This window comes from Gymnogyps californianus, chromosome 7 (assembly GCF_018139145.2).
Source record: "Gymnogyps californianus isolate 813 chromosome 7, ASM1813914v2, whole genome shotgun sequence".
NCBI classification, from domain to species: domain Eukaryota; kingdom Metazoa; phylum Chordata; class Aves; order Accipitriformes; family Cathartidae; genus Gymnogyps; species Gymnogyps californianus.
The window spans coordinates 19,902,169-19,916,154 of record NC_059477.1 but is presented as its reverse complement, the minus strand read 5'-3'; the positions used below and the strand labels follow the sequence as shown (position 1 = coordinate 19,916,154).

Genomic DNA, 13,986 nt, shown 5'->3' with positions numbered 1-13,986 from the left:
TATTTGGTTATTTCGGTAGAAAACTTCAACTGTTTTTAAAAGATCACACTTAAATCTGAATAATACTTTATATTCAAACTTTCCATTAGCATTTGTGTACATATATATACACATACATATATGTACATGCGAACAAAGCTGAACAAATCTATACCTTAGAAATCATGACCTACCACAACATCCACACATTTTAAAGCCACAAACCCAATATTCATTGACAAGAGCAATTCTTCATCTGACACAGGCCATGCAGTTTCAAGCTCTTACTTCTGCTTAGTTTATTTCCCCTTTACATTCTGAATCTTCATACTGGAAGGACTGAAAACTTGTGATTAGGTAGAAAATAGAAAGGGAGCTAGCTACAAGCAGGATAATACAGGAGTATATATTGGCATGATTTCACTGAAGACAAAAGAGCTGTGCACCATTTTATAGTAGGGGCATCCTATCCAAAGCTCATGCCCTTTTACTTTTTTTTTTAAAGGGGAAAAAAAAAGTCCCAATCAGTGGGAACTTTAGTCCATTTCTTGCATTCTTCCCATGGGTGGCATATTCCACATCAGGAATATCTGGATGCCAAATATAGCCACAGATCGGAGTCTGTGCATACTTGCTGGGCGATTATAAAATAGAAGCAGCTTCTCTGCTGTATAATGGATGAGATTTTTTATTCCTTGCTTAGGTACAACTGCCAGCAATCCCATACTGATTGGAACTATACCCGAGTAAGGTGAGCAAGATCAGATCATGTTTTTTCTTGCATTAATATTTATTGAAAAGAATATTCTCCCAAGAATAAACAGGAGAAAGAGAGGCTCAGTATATTAATACATATAGCTACTGCATGCCACATTCTCATTTAATTATATATGCAATTACTGTGAATTAGGAAAGTTTATTACTATGAATTAGGAGAGCAGTAGTTAAAAAAGTAACAGGGAATTGGAGGGTCCATGAAAAGCATCTAGATAACAGCCTTGGAGACTAAAGGTCTCTGTTTCCTTAGACAATGAAAAATTCAGCCCTGTTGAGAGATCCTACATCTCACTTGCATGTAAGGGGTAGCTACATGGGCCACATCCAAGCGAGACTGCTCACACCACTATGCCCAGTGTTGGCCCTGGTCTGAAAGGATCACTCATTCACCATCAGGGAACAGTTTCAATCCTCATTCACAATCTGACTACTTCATGATGGCTTTCAGCATGGAAGTCATTCAATGCCGGTTTGAGCCGGAACTTTTGTCTTGCAGACCTGGGATTACCGACTCATTGCACTTAGACCACGCTAAACCTGATAGAAAGCAATGTTTAGTCACAGCTCATGTGGCTTAGAGATAAATTGCTGATCTAGAAATAAAACGCCCTATATTGCCAATCATCAAAACCTGGTTTCATCAGCTGCTGAAACTGAGTCAGTTATCAGGAGACTGCACTCGCAGAACATAAAGCAACACCTCTACCTCAAAAGGATATGGGGACACCCTGCCGTCCCCACAGCTAGACAAATAAAAGGAGCTGGGCTTCTGATGCCTTGGCTATGCAAGTTCCCATAACATGTTTGGGAACTGGCAATCAGGATAAGCCCCCAAATGTGCAGGTTGAGATTGAGAGTGGAGGCAGTAGTATGATATTCTGGCTCGAAACAGCTTGGCGTCAGGTCTCCCTCCTTAGCAGAAGTTCCACACAAGAATATAACGGAACTTGTAATCATCTGTCTGTATCCCACTCTGCATGCATTTTGTTTCTTCTTTCTTCTCCCAATAGCAAAATGCCAGGTATTCAGTAGAGAACAGAATAATTAAATTTATAGCTAAGTATATGGCTTACAGCTCTGAGGGTGTCATCCATGCACAACAGAAAACCCTGGCTCCGTGTATTTTGAAGCATGGCTGTCTGAAAAGTTGCTGCTAACAGAGCAGAAATGCCTTACAGTCCAGTTTCTAGACTATTCAGCAAAGCTGGCTGGCTCCCCTGCGAGGCTGCGCCACAGCAGTGACCTAAGAGAACAGCGCAGCAGAAAGCGGCAAGGGCCTCCTAAAACCCTTCTGCTCAGCCTGAAAAATGATGGCTGCCCCAGAGTAAGGGGGAGACGACAGCACAGCCCCCTGGGGGAGGGGAGAAGATTAGTCACGGGCATTTCGGTAGAGCCCAATGCTTTCAGTTGGTCTGTGGGCCACGTCCCAGCAGAGCCAGCACATCCCAGCACAGTCCGTCATGGAGGATGAATTGCGAGCCGATGCTCCCCAGCTCTCATCGGCAATACCTCGAAGCATCCCCACGCGCTGCAGGAGTCTAAAGGTGTTTCTTCACCCGCTTCCCTGTTGCTACGTGCTGCCAGCGGGGGCTCAGCTACACCAGCTGTGATACAGGCTGTTTATACCTACTTGAGGTTTCATGATGTTAATAGTTTGGATTTAAGTAAACTTTGTGACATATTTAACTTTGGGCTTTTTGCTGCTAAATGGGACAAGGACTGTTCTCTCAACTTCTAATGCCAAAGCCAGCACCTTGCATTGCTTTTGGGAATTCCAGTTCTGAAGATGTTTGATTGTCCGTGAGGCTATTTCCATAATTACATCCTTAAGAACTATTTAAAAAATCCCTTATTTTATACTTGCCCTTATACTAGACAGGATTCCTTAGTGACAGGGTCCGAGATCCTGCACTGATGCACATTACAGAAAATGACAGCGATACCAGGGGTCACGTGCTCTGTTGAGAAATGAAGAAACCAGGACGTGAACATGCCAGAGTTAAATAAAGAAAAGTGAGACTGCAATTTGTGACAATTTCACTGGGAAGAACTGAGGTTTATTGCATCAAACATGCCTGCAGATACTCTGGGTTTTTTCCTCCCTGGTACAGTCACATCACAGCGACCCTCCAAAACTTTAGAAGAAATATGTCAAGGGCACTGGAGCTTTAAAGCAGAAGAAAGAGTGATCCTACCTTCAGGATGGTGATTTCCAAAAATAACCAGCAGTGTCCATCAGAGAACAGAGGGAACACCTCCAGAAGCCTAATGGAAAACAGCCCAGAGGAAAGCCCTGGGAAATGCTGTCCTGACCTTGCCTGGAGCAATCCTGCTCCACTGGTCTCTTCTCAGCACTGATCCCCACAGTAACCTTACATCAAGGGCAGGACTGGACCCAGGGTTGCACCTACCAGCCCTTTTGCTAGTCTAGAGTGATATTTTGTGTGTGTGTGTTTCTGCTCTCACTTCCTAGGGCATAAAGTCATGCCTAGCTAAGAAATGGCAGTGAGACACTTCCTTATCTCTATATAAAGGGAAGAAGGTGAAAATACACTATGTTTTTGGTTGGTGGGTTTGTTTTGGTTTTTTTTTTTTTTTTTAAAACTTTCCTTTCTTGCAGGATTTTTCCATTCTATTTTCATTTGCTTCTGTCCATACCTCACAGCAGATGGCCTGGAGCAAAGGCCTTGGAAGCTGTAAATGCTGTGGTATTATAAACCATGTGGTATCATTACCATGATTTCTTTAATGCCTCATCGGTCTCATTGATTAGTGAGTGGACAGTGAACAAACATCTTTGTGAGAAGAATAAAAGCTTTCAGTCTAAGTGAAAAAGAGCAGTCATATACCACTCTAACTGTAAACAACTATAAACTCCATTATTCCTCCTAAGAGGAAACTTTCTTGGGGAACATTTAAAGTAACACAAACCAGAAGACAACAATGACAGTTCTTTCCCTTGGAAGCACAAAATCCCTCAGTGTTCTCATTTAAGATGATGACATCCAACTGGGTTTTACCCTGCAATTCACTCGCATTATCAGGGATGTTCTGCTAAACAACTGGCACATTTTAAATGAATAAAGAGGGAACTTGTCCAGTCATCTCAAGCTGTTTGTCAGTTATGGAACACTTAATTTTCTAGTTCCCTATAGCAGCTCAAGTTAATTTGTCTTCCTCTTGACTCTAGTCAGCATGCACACTTTTTTAAGGTCGCACAAATGAAAAAAAGAAAGAGCTATAATAAAACTTGGAGACACTGATCCTGCAGAGAGCTGCTAGGAAGAGGATAACCAACAAATGAGGAAATAAATATTGCTCTGGTTCCACTTAAGGAGACAAGTAAGTATAAGTATGGAGCAACTCTTCAGAATAAGATGCTTCACTTTGGAAAGCATCATCTTATTTGAAATTAAAACTAAACAAGACAAGAACATGAGTTTTTCATTTACACCCAATGGACACTAGTCAATTCAATTAAGAATAATCTATTTAAAGTAAGTTGTGCCATGAAACAAGTCTTCTGTCCCTCCCTAAGCCACCTATTCAGATCAAATGCAGAACTTGTCTTTGAAAATACAGTAGGAAGGTCCAAAGGACAATTATTTCCTTGTGGTTTGTTGCTGCCTAGTATTAAAACAAAGTTTTGGGGCTGTCTGCTGCCATTTGAGAGTTTCAGGTTCCAAGACACCACCAGAACTATTGACTGGGAAAGTTGTACATTTAAGGAATACCTTTCTCTCAGTTTCAAAGTAGTATTAGTCTGGGGTGGTTTGAAAATGCACCCTGCAGACAGGAACAATGATATACTGGTAGGTGTTGCCTCTGTGGCCTCAGATGAATAGCATTCTCTCTACAATTGAAAGTCATACTTGTCTACCTTCCTTACCACCACATTGCTATAATTTGATTTTTCATTTCATCCCATTGAAATAGAAAACGTATTCTACTGGGCATTGGTCGAATGCATTCCCTATTTCAGAGGTCTTAAAATCAAAGACAAGGTGTATGACCATATGAAAAACAAGAAGGAGCATCTGAACAAAGAGAGATACATATGAAGAGATCAATACATTGAGTCATGCAAACTCACGTATGTGCATGAGCATGTAATTTGTTTACTTACAACACATGCAACACACAGCACCCTTTATGGTTTACATTTAATACTTCCTTTAAAAACTGTTTTCAGTAGTTTCAAATGTGAAAGTAAGAGTGAAAATTCTCTATTTTGCATTTCCATGCCAGAAAAACAAACTTTTGGAAATACATTAGGCAAAGTGGGTCAGTCAATGTTGAGTAAATCAGGACACGAGGAGAGCAGCGAGTGATGTGATGGCCATGGGAGGACTGATGAGTTGGGGTAAACTGAAGAGAGGACTGTAGAGCTTAGTACTGCATGGCTGATGCTGTCCATGTTTGCCAAACTGCAATCTAAATTGATCCAAAAGAGTGTCAAAGCAGTATCCTTGAATTACTAGCTGAGGAACATTTCCTCAGGTAGGAGGTGAGGGGGAGAATAAGCAATCCTTCTCACTCCCCCCTCCCAATATTTTTCATCATCCATGTTTTTCCATTAAAAAGCTACTTAGCTGATGCTAGTTACAAAACCAGTTACCATCCTGTTTGGGCTACTCATAAAAGGAAGATTCCTGATTCATGCCACCCTCTCACAGCTCTGGAGTGCTACCTCAGCAGCTGGAGCTTGCAAGCTGCCCTCAAGCACCTACATCTTTCCTTGGAGACCAGGGTAATTTGAGGGTGGCTATAAGGTCCCAACATTTTCAGAGCCTGCTGGTGAGGTGAGCTAATGAGGCACTGTCTGTTGTTCCCAGCAGACATAGCAGACACACCACAGATCTAGGGCAGCAGCTCTCAAACTTAACTGTTCACATCACTGCTTTAAAAAAGAAAAAAGGAAAGAAAAAAAAAGAAGAGTTGGGGGAAAAAAAATAAAAAGGAAGCTCAAACTCCTCTTTCACTTCTTGCAAAAGGGGTCAGGGCACCACAGCTCTGAGCAACTGGGTACACAGGCTGGTCTGGAGGGACACTGTATCTGCTGGAACTCATTTTACCTTCTTAATTCCCAAGAACAAGTATTTTAAGGATTGTATTTTGCACATTTGATAACACTGCACTCACCCTTTCACAGTCTCTCTTGCTTATGGAGATCTTTAAACCAACAAAAGAGAAGACAAGACAAAAAAATAATCTGAAAACAAAACCACTCTGGATCAGAAAATTCATTACATAATCTATGATTTAATACTCAGAACTATAGGAGATTAAGTTTTATATACCTTCAAGATTTGGTGGGAAGAAACTTATGCTGCTAACCAAATCCTGCAGTGTGCTGAGCCAGTGTTATAAACCTGGGGCAGAGTCTGGACCTGCCAGCCTTGGGCTGTCCATGCCAGCATGCTCTCATGTGCACTGCAGGTATTTCCCTTGCCAAGAAATCCCAAGTTCTCAGGTCTACACGTGTCCCATTGCAAAGACGCCTTTTCTAATGTTTAAGACAGTTTGTTGTATTCGGCCATATCACAGAGCATGCCTAATTTGGGATGCATTCACAAGCACTCACACTTGTCTTGCTTCCACTGCAGTCAGGCATAGCACCCATACCTATCTTCCAAGCAAAGCTGCCCAGACAATTCAGCTTTATGTAGCTGGCAGGCTCAGCTGTTACGGGGCATTACTCTGACACACAGCTCTCTTCACAGAACAGCGACGCACATGGATAATTGGACAACAGGTTGTGGCAACAACAACACAACACATTATCCCATCTGATTTCTATGACTTAAAGGATTTCCCAACTTTCCATGCCTGCTGATGCCCTCTTAGTATTTAGATACCCGTGTCAAGTGAGTTACAAAACCGATCTGTTATTGTGGTGAAGTAGTGATGGACAGATCTGCTGAATGATGCAAGGCTCCACTGACTTTTAGTTATGCTTATGTAACTCCATAGTTTCACAGCTGCTAATAATTAGCAGATGAGCTGCATAAGTGCTAGACAAGAAAAAAAAGATGGGAAAGGAGAATCCTGCTTCATCACTTCAAAAACAAGCTACCAAAACAAGAGTAATGATTTTTTTTTTAATCTGCCATGATTTTCTTTTTCTCCTCTCAACAGAATTCAAACACACACAGCATAACGAATTCAGCATAACTTATAACTGAAGATCTGAATGGTGCCTTGTTCGTAGCATTTGGATTTGAAACACAGATGCAGTTAACTCACAGCTTAACTCGTTCCATGGTACTCTTCAAAATGCTGATCTGTGTTCTTCTCAGCTTCCAGATTTTAAAAAGTTTTCTTCAAGTGATTTTTATTTTTTAAACAAAGAGAGATTCAAACTTGGATTCAGTATACAGCTCCCTCTGCTCTTTTCCTCTCTTAAAAATAAGAGATTAATTGTTATGCAGCAAACTGGGAATAACATCACTTTCTAAAAATTTCCTTTGCAGCTCTTTTCTTTATTTCACCAAATTCTTTTCCAGATCTGATGTTCTCAGTGTTTCCTGAAAAAGTCAATGCAATAAACTGTTCTTTAGTACTAAAAACCCTATGAATATAACAGACAAAGCAAAAAAAAAAATTAACTTTCAGAGGGTAAAAGTAGTCTCTGTTGCCAAGTGATCTGAAAGTAGTTGAGTAGGGAAAGGAGATGGTTTTATGTTTAAAGACAACATCTTTTAGCTACTAAGGCACTAGACTGCCAGTCAGGAGATATATGATCCTCTCCCAGCACTATTACTGACCTGCTGCTATGAGACTTTGGGCAAAGTCACTTCCCCACACTATGCTTCTCTGTGCACTCCAGTTTTTGAAGTCTTTATTCAGACTTCTCAAGGCCATTTTTGGATGTTTTGAGACCACTTTTATTCCCAGATGTTCTGGGGACAGACACAAGCAGCCATGCTTATCCAGTAATGCAGAAACAGCATACAACCAGCTGGAAGGAACTGCTGGATCTCATCTAGTTCAGAGCAGGGCTAACCTGGCTTAAAGCAGACTGCCTGGGCTTAGTCTAAAAAATGGACTGGACAATCTCCAAGGACAGAGACTCCACAATCTCTCTGGACAACCAGTTTCAGTGGTTAGCCACCCTCACCACCGAGGACCTTACTGGCAATTTTCGTAGGAAGCAGTACAATAACCTGAGGAATGCAATTTTCTTAGGGCTCACTTCTGGTCCTGTTAAGTCAGGATCCAGGAAAATTCAGAGAAGCCTGCTCCATGCTGCCTGCTCTTCATGGCAATAGGATTTCAGCACTCAAGCACAGCATTCACCAAAAATATTAAAGAGAGGGAGGAAGAGGGAATCACCCCACTTCCTGAAGTTATCACAAGAGAAACATAAACAAGCTATTTTGGGCTCGCTGACGCTGCTAAGAGCATTTATTTTAACCTCTGTATTACTTCCCATTAAAGAATATCCTGTAGTTTCTTCAGCAGGAGATATGCATTCAAGTTTAGCTCAAACGAGAAGAGCCCTCTCATGAAAACATGCACTGGAGGACAGGGGGGCCCCTCACATGGACTTAGTCCCAGGAAGGAAATGGCAGGAGCTACACACACACACCGAAGATTAAAGATGAGGGGTGCCACATCAACAGCTTAAATCTTAGGAACTTTTACTTCTGCAACATTAGTAGTTTAAGGAGTTACAAAATTATACATTTTAACTCCAAAGTGTGCTTATGTGTAATTGGAACCAAGTGTAGAAGAACACTAACGAGGTTACAGCAGAGTTAAGCGTTACAAAACAGACTCTCTAACTACTCCTTGTGCTTCCCGTTTATCTCCTTCCAGGAATAAGGAAAAACTTTCTATTCTGAACTCCTTTGATCTCTCAGATTTAGATGAAACTGCTCCCTCGCCACTTGCATCTCCAGCCTTAGAGACACTGTGAGCCGCGTTGGATGAGGCCCAAGGACAGCTGCTCTTTCAGACTTGCATGCCTGCAAGGCTGAAGAGCGGCTGCAGTATCTTTCAGAGCCCTGATGTTCAGGGTTATTTCCACTGAAAAAAATAATCTTTTCATGATTCAGATTTCACTTACAACTCCGCAGCAGTGGCGTAGTGCTTGCAGAGAATCACAGAGTACTAACTTAGTAAACATTTAATTGATTTTCTTCCCCTTCCTCCTCTTCAGATATCTAGACATATGCATACGCGTAGCTGGTGCTACATGAGAGCACTACACTGCTATCATACTGGTCACAACAAATGTCCAAAATATTTTAAATGAAACCTTCTACCAAAGCATGATTCTAGACCTCTTTATTAAATTTAGTTTTTAATAATCCCTTTTCTGGGCTATTTGCCAACTAACAGTTCAGCAGTTATTATTCAATAACAGACAGATTTTCACGTACATCTTTGAAGTAAGGAGCTAAACAACAAGTAGATGTTAACTGCACACCCAACAGCACACAGAACGGACAGCTGCCTTGAAGATTTGTGGCCGCTTCCAGTATCCTCATCTTTGGTACTACCAAGATCTGTTCTACCAACCCAAAACTTAACTATCTCCCCAAATAAAGAAAGCTCTCCCCACCCCTATTCAAATACAGCTGGCACCATGGATTTTGAACCAAGATACTTGACAGTCCCTTTTTATAAGGGATCCAACAGACCAAGTGTTAAGAGTGCACCACACGAAGAAAAGGAGAAAGTGTCCATATTAGAGCCAAGAATAAGAGAAGTCAGTAGAAAGAATACAAAAGCATTTAATTAGATTTGAATTTTGATAACACTTCATTGTTGTGAAGAAGCCACAATTAAGATATGTTTACCTTGGCAAAAGCATAAACTTTAAAGAAATCCTCCCCTCTCTGTTGCATCGCTATTTCTCATGGTTTCCATACATAAGTCCATTATCCAGATGGAGATTCAATGTAGCTAAAAGCACAGAACATTTCTAAAGGCTGCTGCATAAAGAAATTTTACTAAATTGTATATGTACACCAAGAACAATATACATGCCTCCAAAGGAAACCTATGAATTCCTGTCCTCATGTCACATTTGTCAGACACCACCAACAGACACTCTTTTCTCCCTCCAAAAAAATCTTGGTGTTTGTACAAGCAAGGCAGAAAACTAATAGCTGTTAGAACTTTATGCACTGTAGGTAATGGAGAGCAGTACTGCAGTGTGTTCCCTTCACAAAGGGATTAGCATTGCTTGTGCGTCTCAGTGGCCTCTCCACTGACAAGGGTCTGGAGGTCATCAGATGTAAAGGTCATACTTGCTGTCACAGGTGGGAAATTGCTCCTTCTATGGCCAATACCTTTTTCAAGATGCACACTTTCAATTCTGACTCTACTGCATGAGTAAAAGCACTGAAGCCCGGATGCAATTTTGTGATTACTCTGGGTTTCTCTTAAAAAAAAAAAAAAAAAAAAGAGAGAGAGAAAGGTCTAATAGTCTTGTAGCAATGCAGCCCCCAAAGACAGCACCTTGCTATCTGATGCCATTCAGAGAGTAAACTAATGCTGTAGAAAGTTAAAAGTGTAATTTCAGTAGAAATACTAAGGTGGCAGCAGAAGTTAGGACACAGCTAGAGAGCTTCAACTGTTTTAATTCCATTTGCTGGGGTGAGTGATCTCAAAGGAGGCGGCAGGGGAGAGGCAGCACAGGGCTGATAGGGGACTTCTGTACAGACAGAGGGAGTAGCTGCTCCTCCTCCCCTCTCTCCTTTTCTAGATATTTTTAAGCCAGATTGCTGAACCTTTCAGCAATTCAGTTTACAGCACAACCCCACGGACAACTGGGAGAGGCTGAACGAGCTGCAGCACAGGGGGAGGAACAGGTGACCAGCAATAAGAGATAAGAGAGGGGTGGGAGGGACAGGAGGGGAGGCCGAAATCCCTAAGCTGCCAAGGGCAACGTGTAGAGTAACCACAGCCTCCAGGGCACAGCCCCTGCCCCAAAGAGCTCACACTCCAGTCAAGGCCAACCACAGGAACTGGCGTGCTTCTCGCTTCACATTCCTCGGAAACTTGCCTTAACCAACTATGGAAATAATTGTTTCATGTACAACATGGAGAACTACACATTTGACAGGCAGATGCCAAGGGCAATGTCCTGCTCAGCTTGAGGTCAGGGGATGCTGAAGAGCCTAGAAGAGTGAGGCAGAAAGACACACATAATACTTGAGGAATGAAAAGCAGCGCTTTCTGGAGGAACAATAACAGGGACTCAAGAGATACAATCTTGTATTTTTAGGATATTTGCTCTTGCCCTAGCTAAACAGATCTTTAAACAACATTTGTGCACATATAAAAAGCTCTTCCTCTCCATTTGTAGCTTTCCTCTGTCCCCCCCGATTCTCTCTCATGCTCTTTTCCTGACTCTCCCTTTCTGCGCCTGTGCTCCCCTCACGTGCTCCCGCTACACAGAGGGCAGAAGTGCTCTGGAACAGCTGTATTTCCTCCTTGCATGCTCCTTCCCCTCGCCCACTCCGGCAGAGAGGAAAGTACACACCAGCTCAGCCTGCCTTGTGCTTCACAGCACTCGGAAAGGTGCGCTGCCACAGCAGGTCCCTCCACACCAGCACTGCCATCCCTCCTGCCTTTATTGAAGGCAAGGCTCCCACGTGGGGCACACTGTGGGTAACGCACAGAGGCCAAACAGACTCTGAGAGGACCTCTTTTTCACATGGCCTCTTGGGCCTCCACACTGTGCTTCCAAATTGGGCTTGGAGGAGCTAATGGACAGAAGAAACAGAGAGAAAAGTAGAAAGAGAGTGAAAAAGGGTGTGAACAAGGAGCAAAACACACTGCCCATCCGCTGGAGGTCAAGACAACTGAGAACAGCTGCTTATTACAGCCCTCTCTTTGAGGAAGCACTTGAAGAATAAAAAAGCAATTTAGAAGTATCTCATGGTGGGTTCCTGAACAAGCACACCTTAGTGCCAGAGACAAGTGCTGTATCACTTTTGTTTTAAATAAGGCCTGAGCAGGGTGTGTGGTAGCAGCTGAAGAACACCTACTCTCAGAGAAGGGATACAGTCCTGTGTTTTTTAAAAGATGAAGCACAGCCATTAGAGTAGCAGAGGCAAACAAAGGGCAAGACAAGCTAAAACTTTAAGACTGTTTACTTGAGGTTCCCAAACTTGACTCCTTCAAAAAGCCCCCAAGAGCCAGCTCGGAGGGCAGAGACCTGCTTTGGTTGCCTCCACCATAAAGCCTAACTACAAGGTTCACCTCAACATGTGCTGCAGATGAAAGCACTTGAGGGAGGAAGGCTGCAATGCAAACACCTGCGTGAGTGAGCAACCATAATGGCACCCTGCTTGGGTGCCACACGTGCGAGCAGCAGTGTGTGCCACGGCCCCAGTATGGCTCTCCCCACCCTGCCACGCCAGCTGGGATTTCACAGCCTTGGCTGTACCACAGCAGGGATGGACACGGATGCCACCAGCCACCTCCTTGGAGGTCCGGGCAGAGGCACGGTCTGAGCTGCCAAGAGGGACCGGGGGCGGCGCCCGGAGGCTAACGCCATTCTCCATCCCGGGCACGCACCCAACCCCGGGGAAAGTGGGAAAGCGAGGGGGAAGCAGGGAGGGATCCCAGCCCCGCGAGCACGGCTTCGGAAGGCAGGAGGAGCGCGTCCCAGCCCGAGACAGAGCAGTCTGGAAGAAAAGAGAGAAAGAGAAAACAGGCACGAAGCGAGACTCGGCTCCCGGGGCAGGGGCAGCCGCCGACGCCGCCCCGCCGGCCGCCCCGACCCTTGTACCCGCAGGGCGCTCGCCCCGCGGGGCCGGGGGGTGCCGAACCGCCCCAGCGCGGCCGCCGCCACCGGGGCCCTGCCCTGCCCGTCCCGCACAGACACCCCCCCGCCGGGAGCGGGAAGCGAAGCCCCGTCCGCCTCCCCCCGGGCGCCGCCAGCCCCGCGCCCCCTTACCGCGCTCCGGGCAGGCTACGGGGCGGGAGGGGACGGCAGCTCCCGCCGGCGCTCCAGCCGCTGCGGCGGCCGGGACATGTTGGGCCGGGCGGCTATTTATAGCGGCAGGAAGCGGCGCGGCTCGGCTCTGGGGCGCCGCTCCCCCGCCGCCCGCGCCGCCGCACATGCCCCGGCCCCGCAGCGCGGGGGGCGGGCGGGGGCGCTGTCAGCCGGCCCGGCGGCCGGCCGGTCGGTCGGTGGGTGGGTGAGTGTTTGCCCCGTCTCCCCCGCCTCCCCGGGTCGTCGCCCCCGGCTGGCAGGCCCGGCCCGGCCGGCGGAGCGAGGCTTCTCCGTGGGGTGGTCCTTCCCAGGCGGCGTGGGGGTGCTGGTGAAGGCCGTGCCCCCCACCCGTACCTGCGGTCCTTCTGTCCCAGGTGTTCGGTGGAAGTCAAAACTAGTCAGAGTTAACGAGATGATAACCACATTACAGGGGAAGGTTTTCAGGTGCCCAAGTGCGAACGACCTGAGCTGTGAATGTTGGTAGCTTTTCCAGGGATTCATCCTGTTCAAACCCTCATCGGTTCCCTGGCTGTACCCATTACCTGCATCGGCAGCTCTGCTTTCTGTAACCTCTTGGCCTTCGTTGCACCCACTGGCAGGGAGTGCCAGAGGGAAGAGGAGCGTGGAGCCCTCCTGCTCAGCCCTGCCCCGGCCTTCTGGGAAAGCCGCGAGCCCCAAAGGCCGTTAAGCAGGGTCTCCTCTCACTCCAGCTCCTGATGCTCTATTTGTCCACACAGCTCTCAACACGCTTCATTTTGCCTACCTGCCTCCCATGGCCTTGATAGCAGCCAGCAGGGGAGGGGTAGTGGAGCTTGGGGAATGGCAAGGCAGCAGGCAGAGGCACACACAGTGGAGTAGAAACTAATTAAACAGTGGGAAAGAGGTACTTGCTTTTTCCCTTTTAAGGTTTGCAGTATGCAGAGGTGTGGGAAGGTCAATTACCCCTCTCTACATGACGCCCCAAAAGACATTTGTGCTTCTTACCTCAATTAACTCACGCAGAGATTGCTTTGCCAGACAAGCAATAGATTCTGCTTCCTTTTCCCTCTCAGCTTGACTAAGTTTTCCAGAAACAAAACTTCTGTTAATGTTTTTGGGTCCAGCACTGAGGTCTGGAATGGAAAAATGCCCAAATTATACGTAATGGAGTAGCTTGGGCAGATAGGAGCAAGGTTTGAAGGGCTGCGTCCTGAGTGCCTATGTGAGCCCACCCATTGATCCCACATGCTTTTGTCTCTGTAGGATTTCATGTTTTGGAGGTATTTGGATGT

General features: G+C 45.4%; 1 protein-coding gene across 1 annotated transcript in view; it reads right to left on the bottom strand.

Moving 5' to 3' along the window:
* The window catches only part of WIPF1 (WAS/WASL interacting protein family member 1), a 53,807-nt gene extending 41,073 nt beyond the window's left edge, over positions 1-12,734 (bottom strand). Inside the window, 1 exon segment of the mRNA XM_050900236.1 lies at positions 12,677-12,734. The gene's annotated coding sequence lies outside the window, so the exon portion shown is untranslated.
* Between the last annotated feature and the right edge of the window lie 1,252 nt (positions 12,735-13,986).